Genomic DNA, 17,480 nt, shown 5'->3' on the forward strand with positions numbered 1-17,480 from the left:
GAAACCACGCAGCAGACACAAACATCTCATGTCAGGAGCAACTGTCTCATGACACCATTGGAAATTCACACTCTGACATTTGAACTAAAATCTGAACATGTGACTTGCAAAATTTATACTTAATACTTGCCTTTCAGCTTAGGTAACAGTGTCTCCTACCCATGTGAGAAATCTTTGTCTCCCTTTGACTGCCTATGTTTATTTCATCATTATTTCACAACTATGTATATGATTTTGTAATCAAATTTAGACAGAAATCCCTTAGTAGATTAGGGGATATAGTGAAACAGGTCAGCACTGTAGAACTGAGTCCCTAATCTCGATGAGCCGCATCATCTGATAGCTCTTTGTTAGTTTACTGACCAGTGATGAAAACCAGTCGGGCCCAAATTACTCATTACTCATTTATTGAACAATAACATAATTATTAACATGATATGGCTAATATTGTTTAATATTTGAGTTCATCTCAGACTTTTTTGTTTCTATTTGTTCAGAAAAAAGGTAACTTCTGAGACAATTATGTTTGAGACTTATGAAATGCAGAAAAAACAAGTGTGATTGCATCAGGTCAAGACTTAATTTTGTGTTCAATAACTAAAGATATACAAAGGAACATGATCAGGTAATGCATTGTTAGTTGTATGTGTATTATTGGTGCATGCACATTGTTCAAATTGGAGAGAAAGAGATGGGGTGAGGCATAACTTGTGAAATATGTCATGAGTTAGATTTGAGCTTATGATACTGTGGTGAAACCCTGTGAGAGGCTTTCTGGTGATTGCTGTCACTTGAGCTTGCACCTGCTGCATTCGTTTTATTTGCTCTGTGGGATTGATAGCGTGAGATCATTTTACTGTTTGTGATACTAACTTGACCAGTCTGCTTCACCTTTCACTCATTTGCCGTACTTTATTTATTTACAGTTTTTGAATCACAGTGTCTTGCCTTCATATTCAGGAGGATCCTTGTCACGTGTCAGGAGGATCCTTGTCACGTGACCTTATGTTGACACATTTGAAGCCTGTTACACAAAAGAGAACTGACACAGTAGACGCAGGATGAGCTGTGACAGGATATCTCCTACACATTGGGATCTGACAGGAGTTTATTGTATGACAGAAGGCATAAACACAAATACGTAATAGTTACAGACAGCCTATCCTGTTCCTGTGTGACAGAAGCACAACTCCTTTCATCAGATGTTCTCAATAAGATATATAATACTAATAAGTGTGTATTGCAAATATTAGAAATCTATTTATTACAAGTATGACATGAGTCATATTACTGGAGCGCAAATCAGTAATCTGAGGGCTTAAGGTTCTGCAATTCAAGTTTGACTTTAATACAGCAGACTGTTGTCATCAACTCTTTCTCTTTATTCCTCTATGGCAGGTGAATCTGTCTTTACAGCACATTATTTAAAACAGTGCAAAAGAGCGCACTGTATTAAATTAATATCAAAGATTCTCTAATCTGAGGGGTCTTCTGAGTTTTCTGTCCTGATACAAATATAAGGAACTAGACATTTTAATTTCATGGAAAGAAAATATGGATTTATAATATAGCAATCTATACATATCTCTTTGGCTTCCCTATTGTCAGTCATCATTGTCATGTCAGCACAGGCAGAAGAAGCCAGGATGTTTTATGTCCCTATTTGACATTACCTAAATAAATTATGTTAAGAATAGTTATAGAAAATATTTACATTTATATTTAAATATGAATATGGATTCAGCTTTAACTACAGTGTGTCTAAATCCTTTTATAGTAAACCTGTTAGAGTCTAGTGAATTAGAAATCAATTGTTTAAAAAAAGATTTTATGTTTTCCTTTCTTAGTTTTGATTAGAACTTTGGCGTATTTTACACAGTATATTTTATTCATTTATTGTTATTTTAAATCCATAGAATATTAAAACTCACTTTTATTATTTAATATAATACTGTAGTCATAAGTGTGTTTCTGTAATCAGGGTGAATAACTACCTTACAAGTGAAAGATCACCAAAGCACAGACACTACAAACACATGTAACATGAGCACTATCAGGGTAGACATGCTATAATGGTAATGGTGACACACATACAGTGGTCTCTCAACCAGACACAAGAACTGGACACCTGGCACTGAAACGTATATAGGTGTAGGGTGACACAGAGACAAGTATAAACAGCACATACTGAAACACAAACACAAGATGCACTCATTTCTAATAGCTTGGAGGAGCTATTTAGTTGAAAAACACAATGTCATCAAGTTTTCTGTGTACAGTCTGCGTGTATGTGTGTGCACACATGTGTTTCCGGTGGTGTGTAAGTGGAGAGGAAGCTGATCCGTCAGTGGAGCTGAAGGTAAACGGTATTTAGTCTTTCCAAGCCCTGTAGTCATGGGACTTTGATGTGAGGATGGAAATGTGTGTGTGAATGTGAGAGAGAGTGTCTGTGAGAAAACGAGTAGGGGACTGCGTGTGCATTAGTGTTTGTGTGTGTGCGTGCATGTGCGTGCGCGTGTGTGTACACTTTTGCCACCAGAGGACAACACCACCAATTTGGCCTCCAGGTGTGCCCACTGTTTTTGGGACAGACGCCAACTTCAAAAGGGAACTTCATCGTCCTCCTCTTCTCTGTCCTCTGAAGGATAAAAGGACAAACCAGGAAGACATAACACAGACGGAGAGGGAGAAGAAAGGGGGTCAGGAGTTGGGTGTGGGGTGGGAGAGTAGCAGAATTAAAGGAAACAAGAAAGGAAGGAAAGGGAAGTAAAACGTCTATAAAAGATCTAATTAAAAAAAAATTGAGGATGGAAATAAAGTATTGCTCTGTAAATCCGTTCAGTTCTTGTGCTTTTCAAAATCCGATGTTTGTTCCTTAATTTCTACTGTTTCCAGTTTACTTTCTTATTAACGTCTCTTAAAACGGCCACACTATACTTTGGAAGAAAAAAATTATTGCTTGTCTAGCACAGCTAGTATTATCACTGCACTTAATGAAATAAGCTTAACAAAAAACAAGTGGTGGTGCTTGAGAAACGATGACCTTACTGAGCTCTGGATTTAGCCTGTAACTCTACTTAAAAGCACTTAAGTTTCATTCCTAAAAGTACCTCAACTAAAATGCAAGTAGAGCTGAGATAGGTACTTATCAAATCTATGTTGCTCTAGTTTTACAGTGTTGGGTATCGAAGGTGTATCAAGGTCAAGTTAATCTTTCTGATGCACAACCTGTGCTGTGGGTTTTCTTCAGAAGTTCAGCTCAGGTAAATTTCCCCTTTGTTAACAACCCGATTGAATCCCAGTTGTTGCTATAAGATACCAAACAGCATCAACCCGAGAACGCAAACAAGCCTGTTTGCAACTCATGCATCACTGCTCATCTTCATCCCTGAGTTTTTACTTCAGTGCCTGTAATCCTTCTTCAGAAAAACAGACGGTTAACCCCTTGTACTATCAATTCCAGATAATGCTTTGTTTTGACATAAGTCAGAATAAAGGGGAAAATCCCACAAAAAAACCAGACTGCAAAACAAGAGGTTTTGTTCGTTAACTGATTTTTCTGCTTGCCCACTTCTACTAAAGTCTGAACACCTGTGTCCAGTTTGCGCTCATCTAAACCCAATTAGAGCTTTCCACAGTTTGGTCTACTTATAATATTGTTCAGAGGTGACCATCAAATCATAAATAATGACTGGGTCAGTAAAAAGTTCATTTGTGGTGCTGGAACCAAGATCAACAGACGAAAATGGTAAAGCAGAGAAGAAAAATATTGGCATTTGGACTCTGGTTCTCATTTTATGGAAATCTTGTGTTTGTACTGTCACAAACTTAAATAGAAAACAAATTGGACAACACAATAAACCTTTTCATAGTTGCACAAAATAAAAATGGGCTTCCCAACATTCTGTTAACCTGAGTCCAGAAGTTAAAAATGAAGATATGTCTATTTTTATAGATGAATACCAATAATACAGTATATAGCGTTTTGGGGTTGTTGTTCATTATTTTTATTATTATTATTATTATTATTATTATTATTATTATTATTATTATTATTATTATTATTATTATTATTATTTAAAAAAAGACTCAGTATGAAGTATTTTGTAGGTTTTTATTGTAGGAGCTAAGTGTACATGGAAAATAATCAAAATAGTGTGTTTATGCCACACCGTACGCCAGCGATGTTCATTGATGTGTTTGTGGGCACACACGTGTCAGAAGGATCAGCCGCATGCTCCGAAACCTGCAATGAAAGTATTGTTAAGATTTCTTGACATTATCTCTCTAATAATCCTAAAAAGGTTTGTGAACGTAGTTTTTAATGCTTATTTTCAGCCAGGTTTACTTTAAAGAGGACTGAGGCTCTGAGGACCTTATCATACTTTTTCTGTCAAATAAGTACCACCACAAGATGGATGATGCATTTAATAAATCCTGAAAGACTTAATAGATGTTAAACTGTATTATTATTAGGTTATTATTAGGTGTCACCTGTTGTGTGTGTATCAACAACACCCATTGTCTTTCTGGCAACAGAGCAAGTCTAGCCTTATTGAGAAACGCTAAAATGCAAGTCAGACGGGGTTGAAAATCACATTTTTTGTGACTTCAGCACCACAGTAGACTGTCTGGCTGACTGCCTCTCCTTTCCCTATCAAAACCACTGTCTGTTACCAAAGCAGAGCAACAATGAAAACTAATCACATTTAATGCTGTGGTGATTAACCAGGTAAAGTGCAGCACGGTGAGTCACAACAAGATAGACACAATCGAAAGCAAGAGGGATTTCAGAACTAATAACCTGATCTTCAGTCTCCACACACACTTATGGTAGACAAAATGAAATGAGCAGAGACTGACAAAGTGCAACACACACATTAACACACCCTGAGTAGGTGTCAGTTGCCGTTACAAACATAGGAGAAAAACAGATAGAGACAGACTGATAGACAAGCAAAGACAGGCTTACACACACACACACACACACACACACTGCCCACTCCGCACTCGTCCTCACAAATAGCTGCAATCATGCTAAAAAAAAAAAAAGTTACCCAAATCTGCAAATGTTGCAGGTTGCTACTTATTTCCCATTTGAAAAATCTACTTTCTTTATCCTGTGGTTACTATAATGGAAAAGAAACTACTCCCCTTTTCTGTCTTTGGCAAAATAAACTTTAGTTAAGGAGAAAATTCTAGGAGAGGGCCTTGCACTAGGGGTCGACCATGGCTCAGGGGGTTGGGAAGCGTATCTGTAACCGGAAGGTCGCCGGTTCGATCCCCGGGCTCTCTGTCCTGGTCGTTGTGTCCTTGGGCAAGACACTTTACCCTACCGCCTACTGGTGTTGGCCAGAGGGGCCGATGGCGCGATATGGCAGCCTCGCTTCTGTCAGTCTGCCCCAGGGCAGCTGTGGCTACAACCGTAGCTTGCCTCCACCAGTGTATGAATGTGAGAGTGAATGAATAGTGGCATTGTAAAGCGCTTTGGGTGCCTTGAAAAGCACTATATAAATCCAATCCATTATTATTATTATTATTATTGCACTAGAGCAACAAATTCCTAGAAATCTACAAATTATGTTCAGCTGAACTGCAGCAGCAACCACCTTTTGAAGTAAACTTAATTGTGACTTATTTTAATGTCATGAGAAAATATTATTAAACATTTTTGGCAAACCCGAATATCTTGGCAATGAACACGACATAAATCTGGCTTCATGTTGACGCCAACATCATGGTTTATGGCTATTTTTAGGCACTGAAACTATGATTACGGTTAGGAAAGGTCATGAAAGACTGTGACATTTAATCAAAGCCATGATCTTCCTAAACTTAACCACAGATGGGAGTTTCAATTTATTACTTAAAAATTTTAAAGCTCACATGAAAACCAGACCTGTTAACACAAAAAAAAATTCCAATGAGTTTTATTGCACAAATGCAAAACCAAGCTGTGGACAAACGGTAATAGCATCAGGAATGGGGAAGAAATCAAATATCACAGAGATGAGAGGTCATCAGAGTAGGAAGAATAATGAGGACAGAAAAGCCGTCTTCATTAAGGAAATACTGGCGATTGTTTCTACTAACATTATTTAAATTTGTACGTATAATCTAAAGTATTCAAGTATGATTTTTGTCTCTCCTGCTCAGTAAGACACGCACTCTGTCCATCAGGATCGCCGGCATCTTCTTCCCGTTAACACATTGTCTTTAATACCAAAACTGTAGCATAGCATGCAACACACTGAAAAAACCCCAAACTAGAATAAAGACCAAATGTTTTATAAGTTATTGTTGGTAAGTGAAAGTGTAATTAAATTATAAAGATAAAGGAGAGTAGGCTAGACAAAGAGAATGAGAAAGAGAAAGATAGAGGCGAGGTTGAACGCTGCTGTCATAGATCATGTGCAACAACTACTTACGGCAAAGTGAAGCCCACACACACAGAAAAGCCACAGACAAACACGTGACTGTAGACACACACACGCACAAACACACCCAGAACCTGATCTGTACACAGAAAACCTTGGATACACACATCTTCAAACACAAAGCATGTCTGCACACAGGGCTTGCAGTGCAGACAGGGAAGCACGTATACACACAGACACAAAGACAAAGGCATATTTGCACACATACAAAAACAGACACAACAACAACACTGTAGTTGCAGTGTGTGCAACTGAGACTGAGTAGTTTCTAAAGGAGTCTCATTGTCATTAAAATAAATAGTTTATCAGCTTCTTCGTGAACTGACCACTGAGAGTCAAACCTTTGTTCACATTCACATAACGATCTGTTCTTTACACTTGTAATGTACTTTCCTATCGACACATCAGAATGCAGAATGTGGACCACAGCAGCAGCACTTTGATTCGTGAACAAACTTCTCTCCCTCTTGAGCCAAAGGACATGAAGATTTCTGGATATAATTCTGTACATGCCTGCACATGTTAAAGCTTAAATATCACTAATGCGCTGTTAGAGACGCAACAGGGACTTTCTAGGAAATATTGCACAATTACATACATTCTTTGGATATATGCATATATGTATGTAACCGTCTGTATGTATCACCTGACTTATGTCTCAACTGTATGATAGCATTGTGAGTCAGTTAGACAGACAGATGGACATGTGGAAGTAACTGACCTGGATCCAGACAGGGAATTTCCACCTCTCCTCCTTCTCCCTCATACCCCCCACCCCCACCCCCACACACACAGGCACACACACCAGTAAATAATTTCTGCTTTTTAAATTAGAAAGCAGAATGAGAAGAAAATTAGGAGAAGGTGCTAGCAGAAAAGGGAGACAGGTTGGAAAATTTTTCCATGACTTGTTTTTCTTGACTAAAAATATGGTTTCTTTCCAGTTCATGTTGATTTTCTTGTCTTTTAACAATTAAATAAAATGAATGTACAAAAACGTTTATTTAGCACATTCTGCTTTATTTTTGTTATGTGACTCATTTGTAGAACTCCCCGATTTTCCAGAATTCCCCTGAGAAAAGGATTTTCACACAAGGACAGCCCGGTGGTTAGCACTGTTGCCTCACTGCAACAAGGTCCTGGGTTTGAATCCACCACCTGGCCGAGGCCTTTCTGTGTAAAGCTTTCATGGATGGGTTCTCTCCAGGCAGTCTGGCTTCCTCCCACAGTGGGGTTGGATTAAATGGTGATTCTAAAAGGCCCATAGGTCTGCATGGCTGTCTGTCTCCCTGGATAGCTCTGTCAAGGGTGTACCCTGCCTCTTGCCCTATGGCTGGGATAGGGTCCAGCCCCCCAAGACCCTGAATTGGATAAGCAGAAGAAAATGGATTGATGAATGCAGGTTTTCAGACAGACCTTTGATATATGCATGCATTACTCTGCCTTCTCTCTTGTGTATGAATATTTTAGCAGATGTAAAAATAAGTTTAAATTGTTTTTTCTGGCATTCATCATTAAACATTTTTTAATTGCATTACATACTTTACTTCAAGCAATTGAATTGATTTTATATTAGTATTTTTAGTTTCTGCACAGTAACCTATATTCACAAACTGCAAGCATATTTTCCATTTTTTATAAAATCCACTGAAATCTATTGAGTTAATTAGACAGTTTAGAAAGAAAGGTGGTGCAGGACTGACTAATGATTAGACAGAGGAGGTGTATACAACTGCAAAAAATCTATATTATTAATTCTCACATTAAAATCTGCTATAACTGATAATCAGTGATATTCCACTAAACTGCACGATTAGTGTTTTGTGATGTTTTCAGTTCACATTTTTCAATTCCTGGTTTGCTGCTTGACACTGCCTCATAATGGAGTCAAGTCAAGTCATCTTTATTTATATAGCACATTTAAAAGACATCAAGTGTTGGCCAAAGTGCTGAACAGAGGGAAAATATAATAAAAAGAATTAAAATAGATAAGATGAAAACATTATAGAAACATTGTAACACATCCATACATGTTTGTAAAAAAATATGTGTACATGCAAACATGCACATAAATATACAAAAATGTACACATCCACACACAAGCACACATACGTGAACATAAAATACATGTATATGTGTATACATATGCAAACATCATCCAATGAGATAAAAGACCAGAACAGCTAAAACCAAAATAAAAGAGGTGTCAGAGAGATCCGAAAGCCTTGGAAAATAGGTAGGTCTTCAGATTTGATTTGAAGACTTCCAAGGATGAAGAGGATTTTAAGAAAGGAGGAAGACTGTTCCAGAGTTTTAGGGTGGCAATAGAGGAAGCCCTGTCACCTCTAGATTTGAACTGGGAGCGTGGAACTAATAACAGCATCTGACTGGAGAAGCGCAGAGTTCAAGTGGGTAAGTGCAGGCTAAGGAGATCTGAAATGTAACCTGGAGCCAAACAACGGAGAGCTTTAAAAACAAATAATAAAACCTTAAAATCAATTCTATATTTAACTGGCAGCCAATGTAGAGATGCGAGTATCACAGTAATACTCTCTCTCTTTCTAGTACCCGTCAGGAGCCTTGCGGCTGCATTTGGAACAAGTTACAGGCGGGACAGGCTTGAGTGACAGATGCCCAAGTAGAGAGAGTTGTAGTAGTCAAGACGTGATGATGTGAAAGCATGGATAACAGTTTACAGGTCTTTAGAAGGCAGGATATTTTTGAGTTTAGAAATGCTCCTAAGATGCTGGAAAAAACTGCCACAAACAACTGAATTTATTTGCTTGTCCAGCTTGAGGGTAGAATCAAAAATGAAACCAAGATTCTTCTGAATGCTTCTTATGAGAGTTCTGCTTACCGAAAATTATAATGTCTGTTTTGTTGTGATTTAATTTGAGAAAGTTCAGAGACATCCAGCAATGTATGTCGCTAAGACATTTTGAGACTGTCTGCAGTGTACTATCAGCACCTGGTTTTAGAGAGAGGTAGAACTGTGTATCATCTGCATAAGAGTGATAGGAGATCATGTGTTTTTCCGAAAAATGGAGCCTAATGGGAGTATATATAGTATATATAAGGAGAATAAGACAGGGCCCAGAATAGAATAGTGAGTGTAGCTGGGGAAGAGTATTTGTTACCCAGCATCACAGAGTAGGATTAGCTCTCCAGGTAAGAGGCAACACATTTTAGAGCAGAGCCTTGAATGCCGACACGTCTTTAGACAGCTTAATAGGATTGTGTGGTCGGCAGTGTCAAATGCTGCACTCAGGTCTAAAAGAATTAAAACTCTACTTTTTCCAGAGTCAGCAGCTAAAAGCACATCATTGAACACCTTCAGTAGAGCAGACTCCGTGCTGTGGAATGCTCTGAAACCAGACTGATATTTATCCAGAATATTATTTGTGTCTAAGAGGATAACTGGTGGAGGACAACTTAACTTACTCGAGAACCTTAGACAAAAATCCAGCTTAGCAATTGGTCTAAAATGGAGCGTTTGTAATGTGGAAAATTATGAATGCACTGAGAAACACAGTGACAAACGGGTTTGGGGAGTTTATTTAAGTAAAAACTAAATCTCTGTCTCTAATAGTAGCCAGTGTTTTTTAATCATTAAACATGGACGATAAAATAATCAGTCAGACCATTAGTGGTGCTGTTGTAATGAGTAGACACATCATAATATACTTATAAAAGAGCCATATATGCAGCTAATTTGCATGTGTGTGTGAAAGTGTGTGTGGAGGTTGCTAGCTCTATCTGGTGAAACTGGTTACAAAGAAGGTGCAGAATCAGAAAGTCAGTGATTAGTTAGTGATTGCTTTGGTTGCTAGCAGATTGCCCCAGTTGGATGTAGTTTTTAATGTTGGTCTACAAATACCAACATTAAAGACCATAACTACCATAACTACTAGGTTGTTAGCATGTCGCTGGTCGATCTTTAGAACTGCGTCAATGGGGCTTTAGCAATCATCTTCCAGTGACTGTGATCAATCTCCAGCAACCACAACTTTTTGGGGCATTATCATTTTTCCCCTTACAACCAGTGGTTGCCATATGATGCTGGATTGGTCTCTAACTCTGTGTAACTAGGGCTGTCTGTGTGACTGTCACACATCCAATATGATGGATCAGATGGATTGTGGTCATGTGACTGCAATGGACATTAGTGCAATACAGAAAGCAAAGTTTTGTTTCTTTACTCTAATTAACAACCAGTTTGGCTTCTCCCCACCAGTTTATCCCATTTATGTTAATGTGTAAATTCTGTCTCATTATGTGTTGCATGGTGAATTTATTTGGATGATCTGTCAAAAGCATTGCCTCTCTATCCCTCATGATGGGATTATAAATCTGTTTCCTGTGTTGTAGTCCATTAGCAAAGTAGGATATGAAATGGACTGCAGAGTGAGAAGTCACTGACTCCAGTCACCCTCATAACTGACAGGTTTTTCATGGTTTTCTTACTCATCTCAGACCTTAAAATATTTTGTTTGGTTCTAAATGTAAAGAGTATAATATATAAACATCATTGTACGCAAATCTCTCCCTGCTAGAAGAGCTCAGAAGGACGACCAGGTAAAGAATGTAGCGCATACGGCAGATTTACATCTCCAACATTGGCACAACTTTTATACTTTTACACAACTTTTGTTTATTTGTTTGTTTGTTTTTTGTTAAGCCATTTTACATTAACCTATGAATCGTTCAAGTATAGGAATGGCACCTAACTCAAGGGATGAAATATTGTCGTGTCTACACAGCCATGGCGAGTCCCAAAGAGCTATTAGCTGAAACCCTAGCATATCTTGTAGTGTGTTCCTAAAAAAAATGAGGAGACTGGACAAGTAGCAGTGAAAACAAAAAGTTGCAAGCATAAAAACTCTCTACAGCAGATTAAAAGCATCTGAAAGTCACATCTTTAAGAAACCGAAAAGAAAAAAAAATCCAGCAAAGACCTGATACAGGACCTGACAGACGTAGGTCTTCATTTGATCCATCTACCACTCACTGATGTGAGGGATGAGTCCAAAATTCAAGCTTTTGGTTCAAATCATTGTTGCACAGAAGGTTGGAAGGTCCAACAGTGAATGTCTTCTGTAAAAAGAGTCAAGGCTCTGGGGCTGCATTTAGGGCATAGATAATGGATAGATATACTTACCACAGATAAACCTTTTTTTCCTAATATACTCTATTTCCATGTATGTTTAAACACATTTCAAAAAATCACTGTACCTATGTCCTACTGTATCTCACTAGCCAAATATAAAAATGAGTGGTGGCTCAAAACTGTTGCACAATACTAAAAAAAAGCTGAATTCCTTGTTGAGATCTCCACCGACTTTATCCGGTCACCTTTTAATCCAAATGTTGTCACAACCGTGGTGGCAGCATTACATAGGGGTACTCCTATTACTTCCCAGGAGCTTTGTCAAGAAGACCCGTGTGTGTTGCAATCCTTTGAGAATAAGGATGATATATTAATTTTCAAGATGTCCTCTCTCTAAGAACCACATACACCTCCATAAACAGTAGTACAAGTTAGGCAGATTTAGTTTCAACTGTAAATAAACCATTTTCAGACTCTCCATTGGCCAGTTGACCATCTGAAAAAAATGAAAAAATGGTCAAAAGAAAAGCTTTAATGATGTTAACAATATTGGGGTGAAAGAGAGAAAACAGAGGAGCAGTGACACTTAGTGGAGGAGGCAGCGGTGAAGTGGAGGAAACCACACAAACACACTGCTAACACTGATGTGGTGAACTCAGAACTCTGTCATCTACCCACACATGCACACATATTCACAGTACATATAGAACAGAGACATCAGCATACAAACCAGAGCTTTGTGGATTTCTTCAGACACCATAAGGGCTTTCTAGTATGTGATACATGTATGATGAGCTGCAAAGACATAAGAAAACTGCATATTAGTGAAATCATCTGTCCTTGAGCTTATTCCTTGCATTGGACACACACGAAGCTTGGTGTGTGAGAGCATTGTTGCAGCAATGCACGTAATGTGAAAGAAACATGAGGATAAATGTGGACCTTTGCTCAACCTTTCTGTCTTCCTGAAATTCTGTATCTTGTCTGAAGTGCAGCTCTTGTCCAGAATGAGCGGAGAATGAAAACAGGCCTTGTGGATAGACAGACCTCTATTGTTCCAGAACATGTTTGAAATAAAAGACAACAGCATAGAGGTTTTTTTTTTCTTTACTCCTGGGACCAAAAGCACATGAAAACAAAAGTCACAGCAATGATTCCCTAAAGAGTGACAGTCTGTAAAAATTCTTTCTAGTTACCTTTTGTTTCATTTATATTAGGTTCCCCACATATTTTTCTTTTTTAATGCATTCATTAAGTTGTTGTCCATGGTGCAATTGTTTCATTCCTTTCTTTCATGTAGAAATGAGTGGGGCTTTTTTTCAGCTCAGGGAAAGCCCCAGCTCAACCTAAGAATTGTGCCTTAGTTTGACTCATTTGGAGTGCAAAAACTGGATCTTCCTCTGGAGTATTCATTTATTTTTTTTAATGAATACAAATATTTTTCCACCAGCATTTGTACTTGAGTGGTGGCACGGTGGTTAGCCGCACAGCAAGAAGGTCCTGAGTTCAATTCCAACATCAGGCTGCGGCCTTTCTGTGTGTAGTTTGCATGTTCTCCCCGTGTTTGCGTGGGTTCTCTCCGGGTACTCCGGCTTCCTCCCACCGTCCAAAGACATGCAGCTTGTGGGGAAAGGTTAATTGGATAATCCAAATTGTCACTAGGTGTGAATGTGAGTATGAAAGTGAGTGCGAATGGTTGATTGTCCCTGTGTGTTGGCCCTGCGACAGACTGGCGACCTGTCCAGGGTGTACCCCGCCTCTCGCCCTATGACAGCTGGGATAGGCTCCAGCGCCCCCCGCGACCCTGAAAAGGATAAGCGAATGGATGGATGGATGATTTGTGCTTCTCCCCTAAACTCACTCTTTTCATTTCCTAAATGACTGTTCCTGTCAATTTCACCTGCACACCAAAGTTTAACAGCATCAATGCCTTAATGTATCCTTTGGATTTATTTCAGTATGTCTCTCCATCAGCAGTAATGTGCAGCAGTGTGTGCATGTGTGTGTGTCCTGTCATACCAGCATTTAACTGGGTTTTCTCACTTTCAGTCTGTCCTTGAGCTCTGCCAGCACCTCTTGCAATATTTTAATTACTTCCGTTACCTAAAATGATTGCTGGCAAATGTATTGTTTTCATGGGGTGATATCTGATTTAGAAACGTTACAATTTTTCTTCGTACTGCTTATTTTTACATCTTCTGTGTGTTTATAAATTAGGATCAGTGGGTTAAATCCAGCAGTATTAATTCTTCTAATCACACTTTCCTGGAGTTAGTTGTTTCTTTCACTGTTACGTTATACCAGCTGACTGCAATACCTGGCTTCTAACAGATTAAACTTTTCTCTCTCTTTTTAGTGTTTTATCACAACATCGAAGCAGGCAAGCCATATCAGCACTATGATTGGTGTTAATTGGATGGGTATGAGGATTTAGTCATGACTTTCATAATGAACTTATTCTCTCTTTTTTTCTTCTGTCATTCCTTCCTTCTCTGTTCATTTATTTATTATTGGTTTATCAATGGTCTTTTTTAACTGCCTGACTGATTGATTGCTTGTGTCTCAATAAATTTATAAATCAGTTACTTTTTCTTTACCAAATGCTTTTGGTCTGATTCTTTCAGGTTCACAATGGATTCTCGTCTCTCTGTGACTATGTTACATCTTCATCGTCTGTCTGTCTTTTTGTCTGTATCGGTGTGTCTCCATCTCTCTGGGTGGTCTGTGGTCCAGCAGCCTTCTCCTCTCTCTCCAGTGGTGGTGCAAGGGAATGGAGGGTAGGGGGTACAAGCTTGGTATTGGGGGACTGGTGGCAGTTACTTCCTCATATGTTCTCCTCCCACTCCATTTTCCCTTCACTTCCTCCCCTCCTGCTTGCTTTGGGCCCATAAAGAACATAATGTGCCCACACACCAGTGCTGATGTTAAAATGCCCCCCACTAATCCCAAACTCCTCTGAAAAAATAAAAAGTTTAGGGGTTAACCGCTGAAACCCAATGACTGCTAACACCCCTGCTTCCCCACCAACACAAACACACACACACTCACCGTACCACCCCTGCTCAGCTTTGTGTATCTAAACTGCGGTTGCTCACGGGCGGAATGACAGACAACTAGCCGTGCAAAGTCACATATATACAATATGGTCACATTCACCCACACTGATGCAGACACACACACACACAAAGAGCAACATATATACACATATACAGACAGATATATACATGCCACACGCAGATGCTGTCCTCGACGCTGCCATCAAAGAGCTCCATGTCGCTTCCTCTCCTCCATGTCTTTCCTTTTCTCTGATCTGTTAGACATTTTACCATCAATAGCCTGGTTGCATTTAAGGGGGATTTTCCCCCTCAGATCTGGCGACCACAATTGCCAAAAAAAAGCTTGCAGAGGCCGAAAACGGAGAAAGCAGTGAGTGACATGTGGTGTGGGCAATACTGTCAAGTTCCTTTTTGCGTGTCTTAAAATGCAGATTACAAAACAGACACAAACATGTGCGAGTTGGCGTGGAGGTAAATCACTCTCACATGGTTCGCTGTTTGCCTGTTGTTAGCAGTAATCTCATACTAAGACAAGCTGATGACAAAATATTCTCTATTCAGACTCACTGCAGTACCAGTTGATTTATTTCATACAGGCAACTTTTAGAGAAACAAGGACTAAGATCTTCATGTCATATTTGCATCATTCATTCTAGCATCCATTGTTTAATGCAGCGCTTGACATAGAAGACAAAGTGTCCTGAATAAACAAATAAGATCCTGACTGCCAAATATTTTTCCATGTTCCAGTTTTTTTACACAGAAACTCTCTGTGATTTGTCCTGTTTGAGTAAAACATGCACAGAGAATATACACAAAAATACTAAAGCTAAAAATGTTACTTTTGTGGTGCATTACAGTGTTAAAAAAGTAAATTACCTTGGCGCCATTACAAAAAAGTGGCTGGCTAATGGTCCCATATGAAAGATTTTAAGACAGTTACCTGTCATTTGAATATAGACTAAATAAGGAAATAAATAATTTGAGAACAGCATGTGCCAACATGAAATAGGGTTTACTGACATGGTCTAACCCAGCGGTCCTCAACCTTTTTTGCGCCACGGACTGGTTTATGCCCGACAATATTTTCACGGACCGGCCTTTAAGGTGTCGTGGATAAATACAACAAAATAAAACTAGTACCAGTACCGAAAAAAAGAAGATTTATTCATAACACACGTAAAAAGACCCAGGAAAACAGAGTTAACAATAAAAATGATAAGAAAATAACGCTAAAAACCAATAAAAACCCTGAAAACCATACATTTCACACCCGAGCCTCAACTCTCGCGGCCCGGTACCAAACGACTCGTGGCTCAGGGGTTGGGGACCGATGGTCTAACCCACAATATAAATTTTAAAAAGGTCAAGTGTTTACAGTTAAGCTTAATATAGCTACTTAATAGTTTAATTTGTTACAGTCACTTAGTCAATGAGAATCTAGGATCCCACAGTCTGCTAACTGTGATAGCAATGGAGTTTTTTTTCTGGTGTAGCCAGTGCCCTGTACTGTGAAGCAAGTTCAATGTAACCATCGGCAATCAGGCTAAGCATTAACACACAAGTGGTTATTAACTCCATAAGCCAACCCAGGCTTTGCCAGTCTAGTAATGACCAAGTTCAGATGTAAGTGGTAGTGCTAGCAGCATCTGACCAATCAGAAACATGAATAAAAGATGTCTATAATTTAAAGTTAACAGAGTATCAATGCTCTGCCATAAAGACACTGATGGATTACAGCTGTTATTCCATTAAATTAATATTTAGATGGACAAGTTTTAGTTTTTTTTTTAGTTGCATCCCTGATTATGTTTAAGAGACAGAGAGTAAAGATTTCAGAATTCAAGTGTAGGCTTAGGCTATGTGCAAATTTGAGAGGGACAGATTTATAAGGTCACAAAAATATGTTCCCATTTTAGGATCATATATCAATCTATAGAACAATAAAAGTGTTGTTAAATTATTTGCAGCCAGCAGGAATAAGAGTGCATGTAAGAATCTGCATTTCCTGTTGATGATAATCAAGGAAAGACAAATATTTTATATGCTTTCACAATACATGCGCAATGTTTCAAGGGATTTTCCAGGAATATTTTTAGAGATTTGAGTGGTCACTAGGTACGGATTTCATATCTGTTTATTGCTAATCTCAAACATAAGATGCTCCATCACAGTATAGGTTACCATGGTGATGTACGCTGGGAACCACTTTCATAGAGTTAAGCCTGAGGTTACCTGCATAATTCCAAATCCTGCTTCATACTACAGGCCTCTGTTCTGACCACTGATGATTATTTAAAAATACAGGCAAATTTTAATAAAAAAACGAATAATAGCTAAATGTCAGAGAACAGCTGGCAGGTCTTAGATTGTAATCTCTTTTTCGTTCTCCATCCAGACTAATCAAACATGAGTGCTCATTAAAACCAAAAGGCCTCAGGCACCAAGAAAGTTTGTTTCTTGCTAATGTGCAGACATCTATTTTTTTAGAATTTAAATTGTTGATGATGACATGTAAAATTTTGGGAATGTTTAAAAAACAGGCCAACTCTTGGTCTTTAAAATTGACTTGAACTATGTGTGAATCATAAAACAGAACGCTCAAATGAATTAAGCTGGTGGGAAATTAACAGAAGCTTAGCTGCCTCATCTACTTCATTACGTCAGTGTTAACAGCTGATGACAACTTAACTGATTATGAGCGAAAATGATGATCACCGAGCACACGTCTGTAATCTGCGATTATTTCACAATTGTCCCTCTTTCTCTTACATACGCACACACACAAAGACATTAAGATGAATGAAGCAGCTGCAGAGGAATTTCCTTAATTTGCTTCCCACGGATTAAACGTCTCTGTGAGACATCTTGAAGTGACTC

This window comes from Haplochromis burtoni, unplaced genomic scaffold (genome assembly GCF_018398535.1).
Source record: "Haplochromis burtoni strain Fernald_Lab_line unplaced genomic scaffold, NCSU_Asbu1 Contig_124, whole genome shotgun sequence".
Classification (NCBI taxonomy): Eukaryota; Metazoa; Chordata; class Actinopteri; order Cichliformes; family Cichlidae; genus Haplochromis; species Haplochromis burtoni.